Source organism: Tursiops truncatus, chromosome 2, assembly GCF_011762595.2.
Source record: "Tursiops truncatus isolate mTurTru1 chromosome 2, mTurTru1.mat.Y, whole genome shotgun sequence".
Lineage (NCBI taxonomy): Eukaryota > Metazoa > Chordata > Mammalia > Artiodactyla > Delphinidae > Tursiops > Tursiops truncatus.
Window position 1 is genome coordinate 150,901,237 of NC_047035.1, and position 23,080 is coordinate 150,924,316.

The 23,080-nt window shown below is 53.6% G+C and overlaps 1 protein-coding gene and 1 non-coding gene across 2 annotated transcripts in view; both read left to right on the plus strand.

Annotated features, from left to right (window-relative positions):
- The window catches only part of LOC109549652 (uncharacterized), a 127,782-nt gene that overhangs the window by 39,713 nt on the left and 64,989 nt on the right, over positions 1–23,080 (plus strand). The window contains exons 11-12 of the transcript XR_012330347.1: positions 12,186–12,259; positions 18,870–18,969. The gene's annotated coding sequence lies outside the window, so the exon portion shown is untranslated. The remainder of the gene's footprint in view (positions 1–12,185; positions 12,260–18,869; positions 18,970–23,080) is intronic.
- LOC117311288 (U6 spliceosomal RNA) lies at positions 17,816–17,919 on the plus strand. The gene has a single exon (XR_004525507.1). It is a non-coding gene; the product is annotated as a U6 spliceosomal RNA (small nuclear RNA).

Consider the following 23,080-nt stretch of genomic DNA (forward strand, 5'->3'; position numbering starts at 1 on the left):
CCGTTTGTGTCATACATAAAGCGTGTATAATTCCTGCTGTATTCGTCCAAGGAAGTACCAGCTGCTGTAACAAGCAACGGCAAGCCTTGGTGACTAACTTCTGTCTCAGGCAAAGCAGAGTGATCGTGTGGTTCTCCAGGTGGCTCTGCTCTGCCCTGCGGCACATGCTCCTCCACCAGACCTGCTGCCTTAACCAGCTGACTGGGGGAGAGGGGAAGCTAGAGAGGAGGGGGCCTGGGTCCAGCCTGGAAGAGGCGTACATCGCTTCAGCCACGTCCCCCATCTGGAAGTAGGGGGAGGAGGGGCAGGAAACATGGAAAACGAAATGATTTGGAGAACGCCTGCACTGTCTGCTTCTGTCTCGTCTACCTGACAGAACTGTGTTTATCAGAACAACACAAAGAGGCGATGAACAGGGTCCTGGCCCGTGGTAGATGCCAAAATAATACATTTCCTTCTTTCTTTGCCTTTGGTGGTTGGTTGGGGCTGGACGGTTTCTAGAATGATGTCTGTGTGTAGATGAGCCCTAGGTCTTTTTTCGTTTTCTAAGGAGCTGCTAATGAGGCTTTTTGCTGCACTAGCCACTCATCAGAGGCCCAGGGGTGTCCGGGGGCGGGGGTTCACCCTGATTTTCCGGAACATTTGGAAAGCTGTGCGCTGCGGACCACGATGACGTGTGCTCCCACACCTCCATCCACCCCGTCAGCCACAGACACACGTCTGTCCTGCTCCGGAAGGAGACGGAGGCTCAGTTGACTGGATTCCGAATTTCCTCAGTGCAGATTAAAGAGGCTCGAGGAGTCTGTCTGTGCGGACGGGGCCAGGGAATGAGCTGTCTCTGGCTGAGAAAGTGTGACTCAGGGTAGAGTCAGCTGTTCCCTGCTGACTCTGGGAGGTTGGTGGGATGAGACACAGGGGAGGCGAGAGGCCCAGGCTCAGACTCTTCCCTCACCTCCCCTTTAATCCCTTCCTGCCCTCACCTGAGGCTTGTTGATGTAGTAGGGGAGGGGATGGAGGGGGCTGCTGGCCAAGGACCCGGTGTCTTGGTGGCAGAGACAAGGTGCTGGTGAGGATGGGTGGCCTACAGGGCTTCAGACCACCTCCAGGGAGCAAACGGAGCTCAGTATCGGCAGACAGTCGGCTGCACAGAAAAGGAAGAGAAGCAACTCAACACAGCTTGTGGGGGAGCCCATCCCCACCGTGGCCCATGGTTCGTTGTCTCTGAGAGTCTTCCTGCCAGGCTGAGGGAGCTTTCTGTGAGATTCACAGGTTACCGGCTTCCGGGAGGAGCCCCAGTACTTTCTCATCTTGGTTTGGGACATCCCGTTGCTATTGGTTGCAGCAGCATCCAACAGCAGCTGTCAGGTGTCCCTTCCATAACCGTGTGATAGGCCCTCCTCTAGGCCTTCAGACGCTCCCCCAGCCTTCCTTTCCCACTGTCTCCCAGATCCGCTCGCTCCCTCCTTTTAAGACTCATATTTCATCTTAAGCCAGATTTCTCTTTTCTCCATAATCATGATGACTGGCCATCACCATGACAACCCTCCCGCCCCGCCAGCCTCCTCTTAGGAATGGGCCCACAGGCAGGGGCTTGTCCTCGTCCTGTGTCAGTCAAAGTGAGTCACAGCTCAGCTTCCACCAGGATCAGCGCTGAGTGCACCTCCCATTTGTTTCCTCGTAGCTAGGATGACTCCAGCACTGGTGAGCTCTGGGTAGGGTAAGAAAATCCTTCCCTGGGAGCAGGAAATAGGTTATCTTCCTTTGGCGTTGGCTCATCCAGTGATAAAATGGGGCTGCTCTGGGTCCCTGCACAGCACAATTCCCACAATGCAAGATCATAAAGCATCTTAAAATATATACTTTTAAAACAAATACATATTTTAAATATATATTTAAATATAAAGATATATATTTTAAATATATATTTAAATATAAATATATACACATATACATACACACTATATATATAACAATAACAACTGTTTTGGAGACTTTTCTCACACACATGATCAGAAACTACTCTGACAGGTGATTTGGCTCAAAAATTAAGCTAGCCGTAAATGCACAAAAGACGGGCATGAATGGAAGTCATCTCACAAACCTTGCTGTATCTTGTGGGAAGCAAACATACTGCACACATTTGACTTCTCAAGATATTATGAAGATATTTGTGGGGCAAAAATACTCAGGTGTAGATTTAAATAAATTTTGTTAAAGTAACCATCTATAAATGTTTACCCAGTGCGAAGGGGGAATACTCCCTTGCTCAAAACTTGTATTCCTTAAGGAATCATTTTAAGAGAATCAGCTAATTAAATAATACCAGTATTTTTCATTGTGGTTGAAGGGAGTAACTCTCCTTTTCCGATACCTGTGTGCATTTTGTTTGTTTTGTGAAAGGAATGATATCACATGTATTTTATTAATTTATGGCCATGTTACTGAACCTAAATAGAAAAGCCACACCTGGATGTGGGTGTAGTAGGTGCGGTCTCTCTGACAGGTGAGGTCATTCCTAATATCACTCACCAGGTAAGAGGAGGTAGGTGGCTCAGATCGAAAATGATAGGAGGATCAGAGATCATTAAACCTTGATCCAGTGCTGATTTCACAAGTGTATCCACGTGTAAAACTTCATCAACCTGTGCAGCTGTGTACACGGAACTGTATCACCTCACATCCCGTAGAAAAGTAGAATAAGTGATCAGAGGGCGTGCCGAAGGCGAACTTCAGAGAGCATCTCAGTTCTCTTGGCTTTGACCATAGAGGTGTCAAAATACCCCCCAAACTGAAGAGAGAGGCCGGAAGGGAGGAGAATGGGGCCCAGGCAACACACCTGTAAAGTGTTGCAACCTGTGAGGGCTGGGAGATGCCTATCTAAGGAAGCAGTACGATATGCTAGTTTCTCTTCTCTTGGACTTTGTTAGCTAATTTGTTTTATGTGTCTTGGATTCTCTCCATTTATTTCCTTTATTTCTCACTTAGTATTAGACAAAGTACGGTTGCTTACTGTTATTCACAGTAGTGATGTTCGTTAAAATAGCCACGAACACTGAATTAGCAGACACTAAACCATCGCTTCTGGACAGGGAGGAGAGACAGAATTAGGCTCCTGCAGCTGCTGGTTAACACGCAACCTTGTTTTGTGCGTTTCTGTGTAAAGACACCTTACTTAGTGGGTATTGTTAGAGCAGAAAGGCGGCAACAGTGCGGGCAGGTATCTTTCTCCCTCCTTCCTCCTCCCTCCTTTCTTCCTGGCATTCTCTCTCCCTCTCTCCCTTTCGTTTTTCTTTCTCACTCTTCCTCTTTCCGTTTATTTGTTTCTTTGGCTGCGCCGGGTCTTAGTTGCAGCATGCAGGATCTTTAGTTACGGCATGCGAGCTCTTGTTGCGGCATGTGGGATCGAGTTCCCTGACCAGGAATCGAACCCGGGATTGCATTCCCTGCATTGGGAGCAAGGAGTCTTAGCCACTGGACCACCAGGGAAGTCCCTTCCTCTTTCCTTTTTAATTACGTCTTTCCTGATTAAAGTAATTGTATCAGACACCTGGGCACATCTCACTCTGGGTAACAAGGACTTGACCTTCCGTTCTAGAAGCAGAGAGGCCCTCTGGGAGGCTACTAATGATCGACAGTGGAGATTGCAATAGGTGGTCATATTCATGACATATTTGGAAGGGAGAGCTGGCCGAATGTGCTGGAGGACTGAACGTAGGGAGAGGAAGAGCAAGGGATCAGGGTCTCTGAGTTTTCTGACCAGAACAACTGAAAGTTGGAGCTGTCAGTTACTGGGATGGGGAACACCGGTGTGAGGGAGGGTCAGGACTGCAGGGGGTGCCCAGGAGCTTGGCTTTTGATGTTAACTTTGACCTTCCTCATGAGTCTTTGGGTTCAGGTGGGATCCCAAGTAAGAACCAAATGTATTTGCTCCGCCTCTGTCTGCTCAGGCAGGCCCTCAGCCTGTGAGAAATGCCACCCACCCACCCCTCCACTGCTGAGAATTTCCAAAGGTCCACAGGGAAATGCCGAGACGAAGTCACAAAAGAGTGGGGCATGGCCACCAAATCCTGAAAGCCCTCAGGTGCCCAAGTGAGCACGTTTCCTATGCAGATGAGGGGGGAACACATACACGCCTCTCTCCTGCTGTAGTAAGATTATGGGAGGGGGTGATGACATCACCAGGATGGCAACTTTGCTCGCCATCATGAGATACTGTCCTGAAATGTCTGTCTTTCTTCTGTTTCCCCTGAGTCCCTTTGCACAAGATTCTCCACCGAGTCAGAGTTGCCCACTTTGCCTCAAAGCGTGTTCAAGTTTCATACAAGAAAGCAAAAAGGAAGAAGGGCCCCGGACCCATTTCTCACTTCCTGATAAGCCACCAGTGCCCATCCCGGAATCTTCAGCTAGGAGAGCCGGAACTTCGGATTCCAAGAGGAGGCTTGCCTCCAGAAGAGGCTCTTTGATGATCGGAGGGGGTGGCACACGAGGAAGTGGGTAGAGCTCACCCCTCACGACAGGCTGGGGAGACTCTAGAGGAAAGCCGGGGCCACTCACCTCCCGGGAGGACTGGATGACAGTCATGGTCTGAAGGATGGGGAGCGGGGTGGGCACATCCGAGGGACCTGAGATAAGGCATCGGATCTGGAGAATCACATCGGTTTCCGCCAGGCGACGGTCAGAGGCCAGGAAGCCTCATCAGGGCACCAGGCTGATGCCCACATGTCCCAGTCTGTTCATGCTGGTGAGCCTGCTTGATCCCCACCGAGAGGGACACTCATTGTCCCTGTGCCGCACGCTGCACCGCCCCGTGGGTTTCCCCCAGAAGGGACACAGCCGCTGCCTCGCTTTCCCAGGGACCCATCAAAAGTCCTGCCTGTGTCCCTTTCTGAACAGCTCAGAATGCCTTTCAGCTCCGAAACAGAAGGTCAAGTGTTTGTTACCCAGAGTGAGAAGATGTGCCCAGGTGGTGTCTGATACAATTCCTTTAATCAGAAAGGAAGTGATTAAAAAGGAAAGAGGAAAAGTGAGAAAGAAAGAAGAAAGAAAGAGAGATGAAGAGAGAACGCCAGGAAGAAAGGAGGGAGAAGAAGGAGGGAGAGAGAGATACCTGCCTGCACTGTTCCCGCCTTTCTCTCCTCTCTTTCCCTTTTCTCTGGCTGAGTCAGATCAACACCTGCCAGCTAGCAGCTTAGAGCTCGGCTTGCCCAGGAAGGACACCCACTGCGGAAGTTTCGGGGCCTGAGCAGGAGAGAACGTGGCCCCCACCTGCCTGGGTGAGTCGCTCCAGGCTCCTAGAAGCAGGGTGATGAGCGGGACTTCGCTGGTGGCGCAGTGGTTAAGAATCCGCCTGCCAGTGCAGGGGACACGGATTCAAGCCCTGGTCCGGGAAGATCCCACGTACCGCAGAGCAGCTAAGCCCGTGCACCACAGCTACGGAACCTGTGCTCTAGAGCCCGTGAGCCGCAACTACTGAAGCCCGCACACCTCGAGCCCGTGCTCCACAACAAGAGAAGCCACCGCAATGAGACACCTGTGCACCACAATGAAGAGTAGCCCCCGCTCGCCGCAACTAGAGAAAGCCCGCGAGCAGCAAAGACCCAACGCAGCCAAAAATAAATACATAATTAATTTAAAAAAAAAAAAACAGGGTGTTGAGGACGATTCACAGCTGTGTAGCCCCTCATTTCATTTTGCTACTGAGTGTGAGGTAAGCAAGGAAGGCCTTTGACTCTGCCTTCTGCCGAGAAATGAAAACCCCAAGAGGGGAGGTGATTTGCTCAAGGTCCCACAGCTGGCAACTGTCCTCAAGTCCCAGCATGTGACCCCCAGAGCAGCTGTGCTTTTCTCTGCGGAGCCCTGTCGTCCAGAGATGTGCTTTGTAGCCTGACCACTGGCACGGACGGTGCCCACCTCCTTGTAAATTCTACACTCAGTTGGCAACAATCTGGTGGTAATAAGAGCTAACAGTTATCATATACCAGGTCTTTTTCTAAGCATTTTGTATTCACTATCTCATTCAATCCACAGAACAATCCTACTGACAGGTGAGGAAACTGAGGCACAGAAAGTGAACAACCATCTTGTGTACCTAAACGTGGACCCCAGAGTCAGGTGTGACAGTGGGACTCCAAGTCTGTGACAATTACATTGTCAGGGGCCCCTTTAGAAAGGGCCCATTTACGGTGCCTTAAAATGGAATCTTCAAAGAGTCTCAACCAATCTGAACCGACTTCAAGTAGTGCTTGAGCACAGACACCCCATCCTGAGCTCCACACCCTAACAATAGCCCTGATTCCTATCCAGTCCCACCTGGGGTCTCACCTGCCCAGGTGTGATGTTGAGCTTTGCCTTGCAGATGTCTGTGCACACAGTGGGTACTCAATCAATGTTGGGTTGTTGTTGATCAGTTGGTTGGTTGAATGAAATAACAACTATTGTAATCTCAGAAGCCCACCTTCCCAAAGTCCCTTCTCCAGCAGCCTTAAGACCTGACATTTCCAACGTGAAGATCCCCAGTTCAAAAGCTTGATGGCAACATAAGTATTTTAATGGGATCACAAATAATTTTGCCAGGGAAGATAGAACCTGTTAAGCTAATGGTTACCCAGCACTCATTTCTCCAGTCCATCTTCCCTTTCCTCCATGGCACCCATTACCAAGCACAGGCACCTGGTGGGTGTGCTTTGATGGAAAAGAGGGAAGAAGTCAGAAAAGGTCTGGAGCAGAGCCTCCGAATTAGCTCTAGAAAAACTGTTGTGAGGCCATCTGCCCCTCAAATGAGCTTGCTTATTCATCTTTAAAGGATGGTTATCTGCTGTAAAGGGACATCCACTCTTTAATGTGTTACCACGATCACAAATCTTCCCAAAAGACGGGAAGTCCTCAGTGTGAGCTGGGCTTCTGGAGGGGAAATGAGCATCTGCAAGCCCCCTCCCCTTTAGTCCAGGGTTAGATCGGTTCCGTGTGTCTGTGGAATTATTTGCCGTGATCACTAGGGGACAACCCTGTTCTGCAACCCCTCCTCTCCATGTGAACAGGGGAGCAGAGCCTGGACATTCTTGCCTCTGTCTGACCTGGGGAGGGGGCGTGGGGCATCGCAGTTCTACCAGTGGTCTGGACAGTAGGGCTGAGGCTCAGCAAGTGAAGGGCTTGCACGGAGCCCATCACTCTGTGGATAAAGTTCTATTGACCAATAAGGACGCGGCTCACACCTCACGCGTTTATGCAAATGCGTGTTTGTGCTTGTGGGTGGGGTGCATGCCAGGTGGGAACGTGCACCCTCCCACGTGGACACTGCCAGGCCCAGGTCCCTCCAGTACAATGGCCCAGGGCCTTGTCGTGAGGGCCCTGTGCTCCTGAGTCACGGCCTCTGTTCTCAGGACCCCGGGGGACGTGGATCGTGTAGCTGCCACTCCTCAGGTGGCAGGGCTGGAGGGGAGAATTCTTGCAGCAGGAGTTGTTCAACAAGTATCTAGTAAGCACCTAATGTGTGCCATGCACGGGGGTTAGAACCCTCTTTAGGTGGACGGGGACAAGGTCAGGGAGCCAAAGTTATTGACACAAGATTTTTTTTTTTATAAATTTGATATCTATTCACACAACATATGGAATGCTCACTGTGTCTGGGATTTTGAAAGCAGAGGAAGAGGAAATCTAGCCGTGACCATGATTGGGGCCAAGTTTCCACCAGCCCTGTGGGATCCAGGAGCAAAGGAGAAGGGCCGCTCCTGCCTGCACACCCGTGGAGGTGGGCACACCTGCTCATACCTCTTCCACACCCGGGGCCCAGGAGTGGGGTTCGGAAACTCTGCAGTTGGAGGAACGCAGCCTGGACAGTAGATTCTGGGTGGCGGACAGGGACAGGGGAGTGACCACAGAGCTGAAAGCAGTCCCATCTGTGTGTCCTCTTTCTCCTGCCTTGGGCCTTGGGCCTCGGGCCATGGACTTGGTAAGGACAGAGCTTGCGGTGGCCTCCCTGGTTGCAGGACTCACACCTGCTGAGTTGCTGCCCGGTGGCCTTGGCCTTGAGCTGGCGGGAGCTCCGAGTGTGTGCGGCGCCTCCAGGGCTCCCAGGCTCAAGGGGCCTTGTTAGCCCTCTCCCCGCCCTGTCATGGCCACCTTTGCACTTTGCAGGCCTCTGAACCGATAATCACACCTCCCTGGGTGAGCTGGGCCTCAGAAGGACCAGGATCCCAAAGCCACAAGCTCTTTGCAGCCCTGACACTGAAGAGGGTGGCTCTGGGCCTCCCTGCGGGGTTGGTTCCTTCTCCTCAGGGCACTCACAGGTTCCCCGGGCCTCCTCCTTGGTACATGCTCTCGGAGCCCTTATTCACGTGGCTTTCACACCCACAAACCCCGGACCTGGTCACCTTGACCACACCGCCTGCATTACAGCATGAGAAACCCAAAATTCAGGGAGATTAAACACATCGCCGAGGGCAAGCGGATGACTGACGTCTGAGTCATTCTGAGGCCTTGCAAACATGGTTTCAACAAGGACAGAGCCTGAGGCCAGGCGCCCCCCAACAGAAATGAGGCGCAGGGAGAGAGAAACCCTGCGCCGGGCAAGTGGCTAGGTTAAAAGCCAAAGCATAAACTGAGATGCACAACACTGCCCTGGGCCCCTCCCTCATGAGGAACACACTCCATCTGAGACTGTTCCACACGTGATGGGTACTTTACAGAGGCCAGCCAGGGAGGGAAAGGGCTTGGAGGCCGGTGGACTACGTTGGTATATGTTTAAGTCAGCGTGGTTGGGTCTTCCGTTGGAAAGATGGGAAATTAATGAGTGTTCATTCGACCTGTCAGGACCTGTGCTAAGGGTTTTCTGTGCAGAAAATGCTCATAAGAGCCCTGGGAGATGGGTGTGGTTGAGGACCAGGGGCTCCTGGTGACTGGCTTTGGGTGGTACATCCGGGCCGTTCCATTGCTCCCAGCGGCACATCCAGCCTCCGCCAGGCCTCAGAGGCCCCCAACACCGTGCCCATCTCTTCCAGAACAACATCCCACCTGCAGACTTACTGCAATGCCCAACCTGCCCCACTCAGCCCAGGCGGCTCCTCCTCCCAGAGCCGAGGCCAGCCTGCAGGAGGCTGGGGACAAAACGCAGCTGCTCCTTCTGGAGCAGGCCGCACACAGCGTTCCTGGGCCTGACAAATGTACTGGGACTTCATGATCTGACACTAACGTGCAAAACTCCTGGCTGCCCACGCCTGCTGCAGAGGAGGGGGCAGCGGGCAGGAGGCTGGGCCCGCCTGCTTGAGCGGATGCCTGGTTGAGGCCGCCAGGGAAGGCTGCTCTGGAGCAGTCCCAGCTCAGCATAAAGGACCGCGGGGACTTTGGAGAAGACTGGGGTGCTCAGAGGTTGTCGGGGGTGCCGTCCAGCCGGGCGAGAGTCAGAAACAAGCTGGAGTCCAGGATTCTGACCTTTGTAATGATAAGAGTGCCCAGCACTTAGAATGTTCCAGGGAACTAAGAACGACCAGGGGCTGGCGGGCCCAGCTGTTCACTCACCCACTCCCCTCAGTGGCCCTGCGAGGCCAGGCCTGCTGCCGTCCGCGTCACACACGAGGAAACGGAGGCAAAGGACGGGAGGCTGGCCCCAGGTCACACGGGCCTGGTTAGGCTCTTGCTGTCACATCCCCTGTGCCTCCCACTAGGAGGGCCGCCTGGTTAATGACTGACATGGTCTCAGGTCCAAAGTGTGCGGGCAGCGTGCCCAGCCACGAGCTCACCAGCACCTGCTGTTCTGTGGATGGTCGTAAACGTCCTGTGACCATAAAAACAATGCTTTGTAGACTCTCAAGTCACGTCCAGACACACAGCCAACAAGGTATATGCTCAGACACTTCCTCCTGTTGCCAGGCGTCCCTCCACACCCCCCTGGCGGCAGGAGGCCGGCCCGCCATCAAGACAGACACCACGGGCATCCCCTTCCCACGCCTGCCTTCTGCACGACACCTGCCACCGCGGCCTCACTGGGATGACCCTGACTCTTGAAAAGCCTTCTCTGACCCTCCATTTCCACTTCTGCGTGATTCCTCTGATCAGGATATTTTGAGAAAGACAAAGTTAACCCAAAGAACTATTACAAAATCAAGGAATTAGAAACGAGCCTGCAGGGTGGTGGGAATGAAGCAGAGAGCACCTGAAGAAGTGAGCCCTGGTTTAAACCTGTGCTCAGGCGAAGGGGCTCCATAAGTACCTGGACCTACAGCATTTTCCTCTTCCAGAAGGTAAAAGAGCTGGGGCTGGACACGCATGAAGGCTGCCTCCCGAGATACGGCTGCTCGGGATGGGCCGGAGGGGCCCAGGGAGCGAAGGAAGGGCCACGTCTCTCAAGGTCTTCAAAGGGCAAAGCCCCTCTGATTCCCCAGGGAGGACACTATCGAGGGGTCCTCACGGGGGTGATCCCACCGATCGCTGGTTCCAACGTTGGTGGGACTGGCCCTTCGGAGGTCGAGGTGCTAAGGCTACAGGGTGAACCTGCCCAGGTGGCCACCATCCATCCCTCCCCAGGCCTTGTTTCCATCTGAATTTAAATTTATGTCTTACTGTTTCAGTCTTTCGATGCTCATGTTCTCATACCTGGGAAAGGAGGGAAAAAGGAGTCCCAACAGAGGAAGAGAGAAGGGGAGGATGGGACTGAAGACGGGCGGGTGGGAGGGAGGATGTGTACAAAAGGAAGGGCTCCGCAGGGCCAGGTGGACCCCTGATGTGGCAGATACTCAGGAACACCTGTCGGTGGGATGCAGCAGGGTGCTCGCTGCGGGGGGCGCTGGCCATCCTTAGCAGGCAGAGGGACCCTCGGTTGACATTTGGGACACTTGCTCCTAAACAGTGGACCTGGGCCCGACCCTTGGCCCTCCCCTCCACTCCTTGACCCCTGGAGGCCAGGCCAGAGCCTCTGCTCTTTTCTGCACCCCTGGTTGCTTTGGCAACGGCTGCCGCTGGCCCCTGGCCTTCCAAAGCCCCGGCTGTAATGTGAATCTCAGGCAGGCTTGTTCGCTCCCCTGGCTTTGAAGACAATACGGGAGGGAATGCAGCAGCTCTGGTTTCAGAACCTGTCCCCGAGGACACCCCCCAAGTGCAGGAACAGGATCTGGGAGGAAAGGTAAAGAGAGGGCCACAAAGCAGTGCAGCTGGGGGAGAAGACCCCGGGGTGGGGTGGCGGGGTGAGGACCTTTCTGAGAACACCCTTTGGATCAGTGAGCAGGAGGGTCCACAGGCGCCGGTCTGTAGTTGATGAAGTAACGGCAGCTGAAGAAAGTGTCTTGTCCCTAGCCTGTTCCTTTGCTGTTTCATCAGAGACCAGAATGAAATCATGCTGTTCAGATCCACAGAGAATACCAAGCTACAAGGCAGAGCTAATGGGCTTCAGAGGACTGAACTGGTAAAGGAGACTTCATTACCTTAGAATCATGGGCCCAAACCAATCATTTTAAGCAATACCTTATGGGGGAAGTTTGACTGCCCAGAAATCGTCTGGAGGGTTCTAGTCACTCACAAACCCCGTGTGAGCAGGTAGGAACAAGACATCTTGGAAAGCAGATGTGACCAGAACACACCTGTGTGCTGGCCCATCGCCTGCTCCCCTCCACTGTCTAGAAGCTGGGAATCCCTCAGGGAAGGTGTGTGGATCTTGGACGTTAAGGTGACCGATGTCGTTTGAATGCAGGTTCCAGTATTGCATTTAGAATGTAAGTGATTGTGTAACCCAGGAGCTGTTTAATGGTGTGGTTAAACTCACTGGTTTGGACCTTAACTCTAGTATTTATAAGCTGTGTGTCCTTGAAAAAGTTATTCATCTCTCTGTGTGTCAGTTGCCTCATCTATACGATGGAGATAACGTTCCTAGGATTTCATCGTGCTTTGAGCCCGTCACTCAGGATAAAGCACTAGTAAATGTTTCTAAGTCGTTGCTACTGGTGTTAGTGACTCAGCTGCGCGCTTTTAAAAGGTTGATGAGTTGCTTTTGCCTGGAGGGCCCTAGACTCGGAACGGCTGGCCAGCCTCAATGTGTTTGGACAACTCAACTTCCGAACTCCTGGTCGCCCTGATACCATTACAATAATCATATATCCAGGTTCAAGGTCCACTGGAAGTCAAATCTTCTGCCGTCTTGGGCCTAATGGGTTCTGACCAGTTTATGTCATAACCTCACCGGCTGTGTCATTCTTTTGAAGGTCGTGCCCTGCCCCCTTCCCTCCTGTCTCATCGATGTTGATTTCGGGAGCTGTCACCCGCACTGGTGAGAGAAGTAAGTAAGTTATTTACACAGTGCCTTTCGACAGTGCAGGCCTCTGTCCCGGAGACTGGCTCCCCGGCAAGGAGGCCGTGTCTTTAACTGCTTGTCAAATTCTCTGTTTGGGAACCGCCTTCCTGCCTATGTGCCTTTCCCCAAACCCAAACCAGATGCGAAGCAACTGAAACTAAGCTGTGTCTTAAAACCGGAATACCGTCTCCCCCACTACAAACCCGTTCTACAAACCCGTTCGTCGTGGCCACCTGTGGCCCTTTACATAGTTGTAGGTTATTTACTTTGCCAACACTGTGAGTGTGTGATGCGGGTGCTCTTTTAAGGGCTTTGCAAACAGTGACCCCTTTAACCCTCATAACAGCTCCGTAAAGTAGACGCTTTGTCTTCATCCCCATGTGCTGGGGGCAGGGCTGGGGGGAACCTTGGCCTGGAGAAGTTCCATACGTGCCTCAGGTGCCTAACTCAGGTGCTGAGTTAGGATTCAAACTGGGGCAGCGAGCTCCAGGGTCCCTGGTCTTGTGCTGCCTCCCGTCCTGCCATGCTTTCTGAGTTGTCTGTAAGTAGCCTGGGATCTTCTAGAAGGCGGAGACAGTGTCTTCATAAAAAGATCTTATAGTGAAGGTGGTCAGAGATGACTTGTGATAATGCTGAAAGCTGTTGACCCGGAAGAGCCATTTACCCGCCCTGCCACCCATCCGCCGTTGAGCAACCGCGGCCCCAGGGAGCAGGAGAAGCAGCTCCTCCCTGCTGGAGCCGCTGCCCAAATGCCCTAAGGGGTGAGGGTCGGGCCCGGGTAGGGCAGTCTCGTGATGCCCGCTCCTCCAAGGGAGGCGGCTTCCCGGCAGCACTCACTTGACCCCTCGGAGACCTGTAGCCACCACACTCCGTCCAGCTTCCCCAGCGGAAGACGGCATCTTCTCTTCCATTGTTCTTGGAGGAAGTCTTGCAGCGAGCACAGACAGCCTTCCTTCCAGGCCCCCGGGCAGGCTTGTTGGAGCCTCACCGGGCAAGAGCCCCCAGATGCCCCTGGAGTCCCCGCCGGAGCTGCAGCTCAGGGAGGGCCCGGTCTCTCTCATTGGAGCTGGAGGCTCAGCTGGGAGGGACAAGGCTGGCTCCCAGTCACAACCCCAGCAGCTCGCATGGCCTGAGCCCTGGGGCTGGGCGGCTGCCGCTGCCACGCTGGGGGAGAACTCTCACGAGTGGCACCCGCCTGGTGTGAGCAGAGGCCACACCCGTACCTGCCCGCAGGTCTGTAGAAGAATGATGGCTCTCACCCGTGTCACATGGGGCAGGGGGCATGCCTCTCCCCAGCCCTGGTGAGGTTTACTCCCCTCCCCACTGCTGGGAGCCTCTGAGCACAAGGGGAGTTTTGCTCTGGGAAGCCTGGGGTTTACAGCACGAGGTCTGCACTGAAGAGCACACAGATCGGAGCCCACTCCTACTGTGGGTGCGAGGTCTCTTCCCACGTGCCAACAAGGTGGCAGGTGAGGACAGATGTGTGACCCAAGGGCAAGGCAGGAAGGGACGTTTGCCATCCAGTCGATCGGCTAGCAGGCTGCAGGGCGTTCCGAGTATCACCCCATCACACGTGAGGATATGTGATCCCAGCAACCCCGCAAAGCAGATGGGCTGGGGCTTCATTACATCCATTCTACAGATGAGAAAACTCAGGGCCAGAGAAGTGATCAGTGGAATGGCACCCCCAGCCCGTACTTCTCTCTTTACCCCTCTGCTGTGGAGCATGGTACCAGGCAGGGGGGAGGGAAATGAGGCGAGGGATTGCACAGACTTGAGACTGAGCTCCTCCTTGAATTAGGGGCAGGATGCCCTGCCTGCCTCCCCCGGGTCCCAGCCCTGCAGAAAGAACCCTGTGTCCTGGAAGTAAAGGCAGGCGTTGCGGCCAGGACCCAGTGATCACCAGCCCCCGTTTTCCCCTTACCCTCTCCAAGGAGAGCCCACCCAGACTTAGCAAGCATTTCCTCTTTCCGGACACCGTCACCTGGTCACCCCCCGGATGCTCCTGGCCAGAGCTGCCTTTCCTTAAGAAAACCCAGGGATGGGCTTCCCTGGTGGCGCAGTGGTTGGGAGTCCACCTGCCGATGCAGGCGACACGGGTTTGTGCCCCGGTCCGGGAAGATCCCACATGCCGCGGAGCGGCTGGGCCCGTGAGCCATGGCCGCTGAGCCTGCGCGTCCGGAGCCTGTGCTCCGCAACAGGAGAGGCCACAGCGGTAGGAGGCCCGCATACCGCAAACAAACAAACAAAAAACCCAGGGACATGCAGCCACTGGCAGCCAGAGGGTGGACCTGAGGGACCTGGGAGTGTGGGTGCTGGCATGCACTGGGAGCTGCCTAATAATAGACCTGCACTCCAGGATGTTGAGTGACAGCCCCTCCACGAGCACAACTGGGACCGGGTGATGGAGGACTGGGGGACTGGGAGCCAGGGAGACTGGGTGTCCCCAGTGGGCTTAGTGAAGCTATTTTGAAGCCAGTTTATTGGGCTGCTGGGAGGACTCCCCCAAGATGGCGTGCTGACCCGGCGGCACTGTGCTGGGAAATGATGGGGATGATGGCTCAGGGAAGCTGGGTCAGCTGGCATGGGAGCAGAAGGAAGGGGGAGGGGCACTGGGAGGGAAGGGGGCATCCACGGGACTCCAGACTGCAGACAAGTCCAGATGTCCCAAGTCAGTGGCCACCGCAAGTCTGTCCTGGAGGGCCGTCACCAGAGCTGCGGGTGGTTCCCATCCACGGGCTGAAGCCTGTGGCCGACCACACACGCAGCCCTGCTCTGGGTTCATGGAGGTCCCTAGACACAGTAGCCACAGAGAACAGTCCAGGGGTAGAGGGTCTTGTGCTGCAGCCCCCTACCCGTGACAACTCCTGCTGCCCCAGCACCCAGCCCCCCACCCTGAGATGCTTTGTGCTGATAATTCAGAGTCTACTGACTCGATTGAGAAACGATTACGCAGATGTCCCGACGTTCAATCGTATGAGACATCCTTGACCAAATGGGGTTTTCATCTAGCTGGATAGAATATGTGAGTAAAAAGGTGAATGACATTACAACACAACCAGTGGTAAGAACCACAAAAGCCTCTCTACAATAAGAGTTCCAGACAGGGACGCCACAGTGCCCAAGGCTGGCCAGGCTTGAGGGGGATTTGAGGTTGAACTGAACTCAGACCCCCGTCGCGGCACGGGGGTGTGGGCAGCAGGCCAGGCGGGAAAGGAGGAACACACCTCGTGGGGGGTCGAGGTCTCCTCCCGGGGGTCTTTGGAGGATCAGGCAGATGAAGGAACCTGTCTGAAAGCTGAGGGTAAGGGGCTTAGTCCTAGTCCCGTGGCCGGTGGGCGACCGTCAAAGATTTAAAAGGTGGGGGCCCAAGTGGGGTTCTCAGGTGATCAGTCTGGGTGTGTCCTGGCTGGACTGCAGGGAAGAAACAGCCTCGAGGGTCCTAAGCAGAGTGCAGGCCATGAGGCAGAGAGGCAGGGACCAGGGGAGGTGGGAGAGAGAGGCAAGAGGGGAAACTGATGACTCCACAGTCTCCAGGCTAGAAAATCCAATAAAGGGACGCTTGCTCACTGCCCTCTCGATGACTTAGCAGCCTAATTAAATGGCATCTTTGTAAGCGGTTCCATGAGGAGTGAGGCTGGTGCCCAGAATTCCAAACACAGGAGGAGTAGCGTTTGCGGGGAAATTGTCCGGCTCGCCACCCTCATTTGTGACTGACTGGGGCGCAGCCTGCTGGACTGCAGAGACCAAGGATGAAGCCAGAAGGAGCCCTCCGGATGGAAGGAGAAAGCCCCCCACCCAGCGGGCAGACCCCAGCCCCGAATCCACCCTCCCATGCCCAGCTTTTGGGCCCCCCCGCCGTGTGCATCCATGGAAGGGGCCTGCTGACCCTCTGACGCAGACAACCCCAGTTTGCTGGGAAGCACACGTTTCGCTTCAAGTTTGACTGGCGCCGTACGGAGACTCACCACCCTTCTGTGCTTTCCATCATTGTGCTCATGATCTGGGGGCCCCCCCTTCCCCAGAACTTGTTCCCAAGTCTCCCACCTACTGTGACTCTGTTTCTCCTCATACTCACAGCTCCCCGCCACAAAAAAAGAGAAGGAAAAACAGTAATGAGGTAACAAAGAGGTGACGCGTGTCTGAGCCATCAGAGCAGGGCAAGGAGGCCTTCCCTCTCAAGGAGGCGGGCGGGAGCCATGGCTGCAGGAGGACAGAACTGTAACTGGGGCCGGGATTAGACCAAACTCCTCCCAGCCCACCCCGCCCCCAGGCTTGAGGTCCCCTCCCATCTGTCACCGCCCCTCCACCTTCCTCATTAGGGTCCTGACCTTCAGTCTTCCTGTTGGTCCTCTGTCATATTTGGCAAAGTTATCCTGATGCCCTGAAGTCTTCATCTTATAGTCTCTCAGAATTCAGACAGGATGCTAGCAGTGTGGTTCAAATACAATTGCATTTTGCTTTTCTGTCTTGAGGTTTAATATATACAATAAAGTACCCAACTAAACCATTAGGAAGAACTTAAAAGGAAGACACACAATGACCACCCCCAAGTGGCCCGCTTGAAGATTTGGGGAGATGGGCAGACAGAGGGGACCTGAAACACCAGGCGCCCTGGGCCACCCTGCTGGTGACAGGGGCCCAGCCTGGAGGCGGAATGCACTCTCGGACCTGCAGCCATCAGGGCCTGCACCTGTCCCTGCCTTTCACCCCACCCCTCAAGAGGCCCCGGGACAACTTCCCAGGCCCAGACGTGGGGAACTTTCGAGGCTGGGTCTGGAACGAGGTCTTTCCGGGTCACAATCGTGCAGAGAGCTGGCCTCCCAGCTTGAGCCACTCTAAGCTGGAGGTCTGCACCAGGCGAGGGGGTGACAGGCGTAGCTAAAGGCTTCCCAGGACAATAGGCCGGGCCTGCTTTCACCTGTTGTTCTCAGCCGACAGCTGCAGGAGATGAATGAGCCAGAGATGGGCCAGCGGCGATGGGGAGGCCGTTCGGCCCCTGTGCGCCCTGTGCACGCACAGAGCACTGCAAACGTAGCCTCTGGAATGAGCCCGAGACTCAGACTGCATCCTCTCAGTGCAGGACTCACAGCCTCCAAGGCCCGATGTCACCACGGCCCGAAGCTGAGCTTGTCACAGGATTTTGGGCCAAGTTTCCCCCTGAGTGAACCTCGGGAAAGACACACGGCAGAGGCAGCAGGACCACGGCTGTGCTTTCCATCAGGGTCTGCTCTGGGAGCCCCTCCAGGCCACACCTGCCACAACTGCTCCTCAGCCACCCAGAAGGCAAATGCAGTGACCCGTGACCACTGAGGTTTCACGGCCTTTCCTTGCATGTTTCGCCTGCTCACGGTGTCACGCCCTGATGTTCAGAACTCATCCTCTTTCTCTGTTGCATTCGGCAAACTTCATCGGGATGCCTTGAAGTCCTTGACTTACAGATTCTCAGAATTCAGACAGGATGCTGTCAGTGTGGTTCAAACACAATTGCACTTTGCATTTATTTCTCGATGCTTATTAGATATGAAGCACCAGGCTAGGTCACTAGAAATAATGTAAGTGTTAAAATTGGAGCAATCCAGAGGCAATTAGCATGGCCCCTGAGCAAAGAGGACACACAAATTTGTGAGGCATTCCATGTTTTTGGATGTAACTGACCTTATTGTGGTAGTGATTTTGTTATACATGCATAAAAATCACTACTTTGTACACCATAAACTTACAAAATGTTATACGTCCATTTTAGCTCAACAAGCCAGAAAACAAAAGAAAGCAAGCAAGTAAACAAGAAAGAAAGAAAGAAAAGGAAGGAAGGAAGGAAAGGAGGGAGGGAGGAAATAAAGAGAAAGGAAGGAAGGAAAGGGAAAAAAAGAGAGGAAGGGAGGAAGGGAGGGAGGGAGGGACAGAGGGAGGGAGGGAAGAAGAAAGAAAACTTAAGAGGGAGGTGACACAATTACCACTCTCAAGGGACCTGCTCGAAGATTTGGAGAGGTGAGCTCACAAATGGACCTGAAATACTGCAAGGACGGCATGAGAAAGAATAGAGTTCAGGGCCCACAGACTGATTCAGAAGTGAAATGCTCTGAAAGGAGAGAGAATCCACCCAGGCCGTGGGTGTCCCACAGGACTGGCTGTTACAGAGGATGGAGTCCTGTGATCCTATGTGAGTTGCTGATATAAGGGGAGTGTGTAGACTTGCCCAAACCCCAACCAAGAAAGAGGAAGAGTGAAGTGGTTCTGTCCCTGGGGGCGGCAGGAAGCCCATTGCTCTGGGGGTGGGGGGGGGCAGGACCTCCCCATCATTCTTAAATTACTGATTAAATGGGATTGAGATTTTTTCTTGAAATACTTTATCTGTGTTTGTGGTTAAATATATAGAAAATACAAATGAACAAGCGGAAGAAAATGTAAATCACGTGTATCCTCACCCACGGTACCACTTTGTCCCACGCGTCTTTCTCTACATGAGCACGGTTTTGCTAAATCGCAACTTGCCAAAAAGAGCGTAGATTTGGGGCACGTTTATCTTAGTCTGTGCTATTGTTGGATGTGTTCAAAAGGCGCCCACTGACAGTGATTCTTCTTTCGTGTGCAGAGGGTTGAAAAGAGTTCCCTTTTGGGAATAATGGCCGTTATTTGTCACCCATCGACCTGGACGTCTTTGGATCCATAAAGGCAAGCCCTCTACCTGCCAGGTAGGATGGCCTGTTACCGCCCATTTCACCTTCGTTTTCCATGGTGCGTGCCTGTGACACGGTGTGGGGCGTGCGGTTTATTTCAAATTCTTCTAAGTAACGTCTCTGCCTCTCGCTTAACCTCTTTAGTTCAAGCGTATTGAACCCACAGGGGCAAGAAAAGGTAGAGAAATAGCCATGTACACCCAGACATGGCCCCTGACCTCCAGGAAGCAGCCACCTTGGGAGAGGCGGCATGCGGATTAAAAACACCCTGGTAATGCACAACAGAACACGCTCACAGGCTTGCACACTGTAAGGGCTGGAGAGGGACTGAGAAATAGCCTGGTCCCCCCACCCCAACTTTGACATTACAGATGAGAAAACTGGTTCCAGAAATGGACTTGTCCAAATGCCTCTTGCAGAGCCCCAAAATGTCTGTTTCTGAGCCCTCATGTAATTTCTTAGCAGTTTCTGTGCCTTCTGTTTGGGACACAAGCACGTCAGACACATTTTTGCTGAGTCTGTAGTAAATCACTGTGACTCACACCATCTTCCTCCAAAAGGCAAAATAGCCCAGAGCAAGTCCAGGGCCTTCCTTGGCCCCAGAGCGTTGAATGGGGGCCAGTGACGTAAGTGCTGATCCCACCGGTGCTGGGACAGAAAGAGAACTCGGGGGCTGTTCTTCTCCGAAAGCCCCTCCCAGTGGAGTCACTGGGGTTTTATAAACCAAATGTCTTTACAGCTAAAATGAATAACCATGACCTCAGCCATCACACATGCAGCCTCTGCTGCTATACATTTAGCATCGCGGGGTCTGGGTGGTGTCCTGTAAATAACCGACGTCTGGGGCACATGTGGGGGAGGAGCTGCCATCAGGAAGGGTTCTTGTTGGAGGCCAGAGACTGGAGCCCGTGAGCCCCACCGTCATCTGTTAGCAATTTCTCGTTCCCATTAAAGCCAGACGCTGGATCTGTTTGCGTCGTCCAGACCGTCACAGGGGATTCATTTTTACGTCTTGGACTCGGGTCTCCGAACCACATCAGTTACAGCCCTTGGTGTTGCCAGTGGGGGGGTGTGAGATGAAATGAGGACAGTCTTATTGGGAACAGTTCACAGATTGTGCGGAGATGAATCCTGCGTTCATGGTGAGAACAGAGGAGGGGAAAAAAATCGAGATTCTAGGCAAATCAACCCCCAAAATATGATGCCTAATCACGATCAGCAAATCATTGCATTGCGGAGTTTAGGCTGCATTCAAACCTAACTTTATGAAGGTCGGGCAACAGAGACTTAGGACCCAAATTTAAGGAGTAAATCCCAGAGTTACAGAAACAACATGCCATTATTATTAGTTGTATTAGTATTAATTACAGCATATGAAAATTGAGTTGTTATTAACTAGCCTCATGGAAACTATAAAGCACACAGTGGACCAGCCAGAGAAGAAACCTGGGGTTTGTCCTGGGTCTTCCATGAATTTCTCGGTGACCTTGAGTATGTCACAGGCATGGAGCCTCAGTTTCCTCTTCTGTCAGATGAAGGGTTTAGATGATCCAAATTTCCCTCCATCCCTAACTAGGACTCGGATTCTAAGCACCTTTAGGAGGTGTGGAAATAAATTGTCAGCAGAAAAAGTCATGCCTGACCTGAGAAATCATCGTACCTTAGCCACGGGCGCTGCTGGGCTGAAAGACACCAGAGCCTCTTAGACAGAAAGGCCAGTGCCTTCCCAGAGTCCACAGTCTAAGACAGCCATGATCGCAGCCACGGGAATTTGGGTCCACACCACAAAGCCCTCCGCCCTGGAGGCCATGAAAGAGCTATGAGACTGCAGCCTCTCCAGCCTCTTGGCAACCATGTCCTGCCTTCCAGGGAACACCCCTCCCCCAGGAGAAGAGCCAAGGTTATGCCCTGGCACAGGTACCCTGGAAAGTATATGGAGAACAGTCTTCAGGGAACCCCCACACCTCACTGAACAGGCCTGACTTGGTCAAAAAACAACCCAGCCCCACAGGAGGCTCATCACACGACAATTCCACCACATCCTGGGAGAAAAGGGACGTTTGCAACCAAGAGTTTGTAGACTGTCTCCTCTCTTGCTCCTTCTGTTTCCTGAGGGTGACTGATGGTGCCCTGGCCAGGAAGGGCCGCCGGGGAAGTCATTTCCTCCTCAAAGGCGCTTGACTCACCTCTGATTCACCTCGAGTGAGTCTGCTCAGAACCAGACAACGCGGGCAATTTTCCTGAGCCCTGATCTGTTGTAGTTCTTGACTCGAGGCCCCCATCACCCCATGTCATGTCGCTTGTGCAGGAAGCTGGGGGCTGGGGCCTGTGGGGCTGAGTCCTAACCCTGTTTCTCTGCTCTGAACTTGGTATGGCTCAGAAGGCGTCCTGCTCATCTCCAGCTTCTGGGCCAGGGGAACAGGAGGATAAGGCTGCCAGATACACAGGGGCTTGGGGCCCAGCCACAGTCGGGACCAGGCCCCACTTGTCCTGAGCACACAGGAGACCAGGGGCACTTGGCAGTCACCAGCCTGGTCTTACCAAGGGGTCCGACAGCAGCTCTCACCAGGCTTGACATCCGCGGAGTTCACATCCTAAGAAAAAAGCAGAGGGTATTTTCCACTTAAAAAGTCTTAATTGTCCACCAACCACATTTCTTCCAGACTTACTCCCAAGGCTTTGTGGAGGGACCTGCAGCTGACAGCCTAGGAGAAAACAAGAAGACTCCATGCTGTGCCATTTTTCTGAGTGTTGTGTGCCTGGGGACACACACACATGTACATGTACAACTAGTAGGGACCATGCCTTAGCAGCCCCATCAGGATGGGCAAAGGCCTCAATGACCAGAATGGTTTTGGCCAAGATAGAGCTGCCCCATGGGCTCCAGCTGGTGAGAGAGGAAGTGGCAACTCCACCTGCATCCCGTAGAGGACGCTCTCAGCCTACACGGAGGTGACCTTCCTCTGCCCATTCACACCTGCCATTCCACCAATAATCACTGACTCTACAAGATGGACCCACATGGTTGACCTGCACCATGGCAACGGCCTGGGGCTGACCACCGTGTCCGTCAGACCATGGTGGGGGGCTTCCCAGCAGGCACTGAGCTCACAGCTGACGCCACTGAAAACAGGTGGGGTGGCAGGTGGTCACCTGAAGGAGGACAGACATGCTGGAGAGGAGCAGATGTCTCTGCAGATTTGCCCATTCCCGGGGGGCCTGAGCACAGGCAGGATGGGTGACCCAGGGGCTCTGCAGAAGCTTCCACAGACCCCACTGATTCTCACAATCTGTGGATGATCCAGGAGCAGGCTTCTCCATGAACAAAATACATAGTGTGATCCGAGACAGGAGAGTGGCTATGGAGGAGAAGGGGGCTGAGGGACGGTCCTCATCCTCTGCTTGGGCATCAAGGGCAGCTGGTGAAGGGGAGGACACGGTGTCATCCTCACGGGACACGTGGAAATGTGAACCCTGGAGGGTTTCTCTTCCTGAATTTTCCCCTTTCGAATTCAAACTTTGTGCCTCAATGTCCCCTGAGTAAAGGCAGCAAGAATGAGAATAGGAACATCTATTGGCTACTCCGTGTGCACCAGGCACATTTATTATTAACTCTCTTAATTCCAAGGGAGGCAGGAGGCGGGCAGGAAGCAGAAATAGCCTGCACATTTCCCTGGCTTTTTGTGGTGGATGGGAGAGAGTCAGTGTCTTGAAGAAACTTACAGGGAGAAGAATCTGGCCTGCAAGGAAGGAACCAGGGGGGAGGAAGAAGGAATGAGAGAGAGGACTGCGGTTCCCAGGGGGGAGCCAGTGGGGCCCTGTACCCACACTCTTGGAGAGGGGCAGGTGGGAACACGAGCAAGACCCTCCTCCAGCCTCAAGCCTGATGTGGAGGTGTGGGGCCGACTGCTAAGCAGTGACTATTTCAACGGCTCCCGAGTAGACTGGGCGTCAGGCCACAGGACCGTCCCCCAGAGCTTTTGCTCTACTCAAGACCCTGGAATATGCCACAATCTTTGGATGGGGAAGCCCGGGAAGGATAGAGGTTAATTTTCCCAGCATCCTGGAGAAAGATGGGCGTGAGATCAGATAATTACATCGTTAATAGAAAGATAAAGTCGGCTGT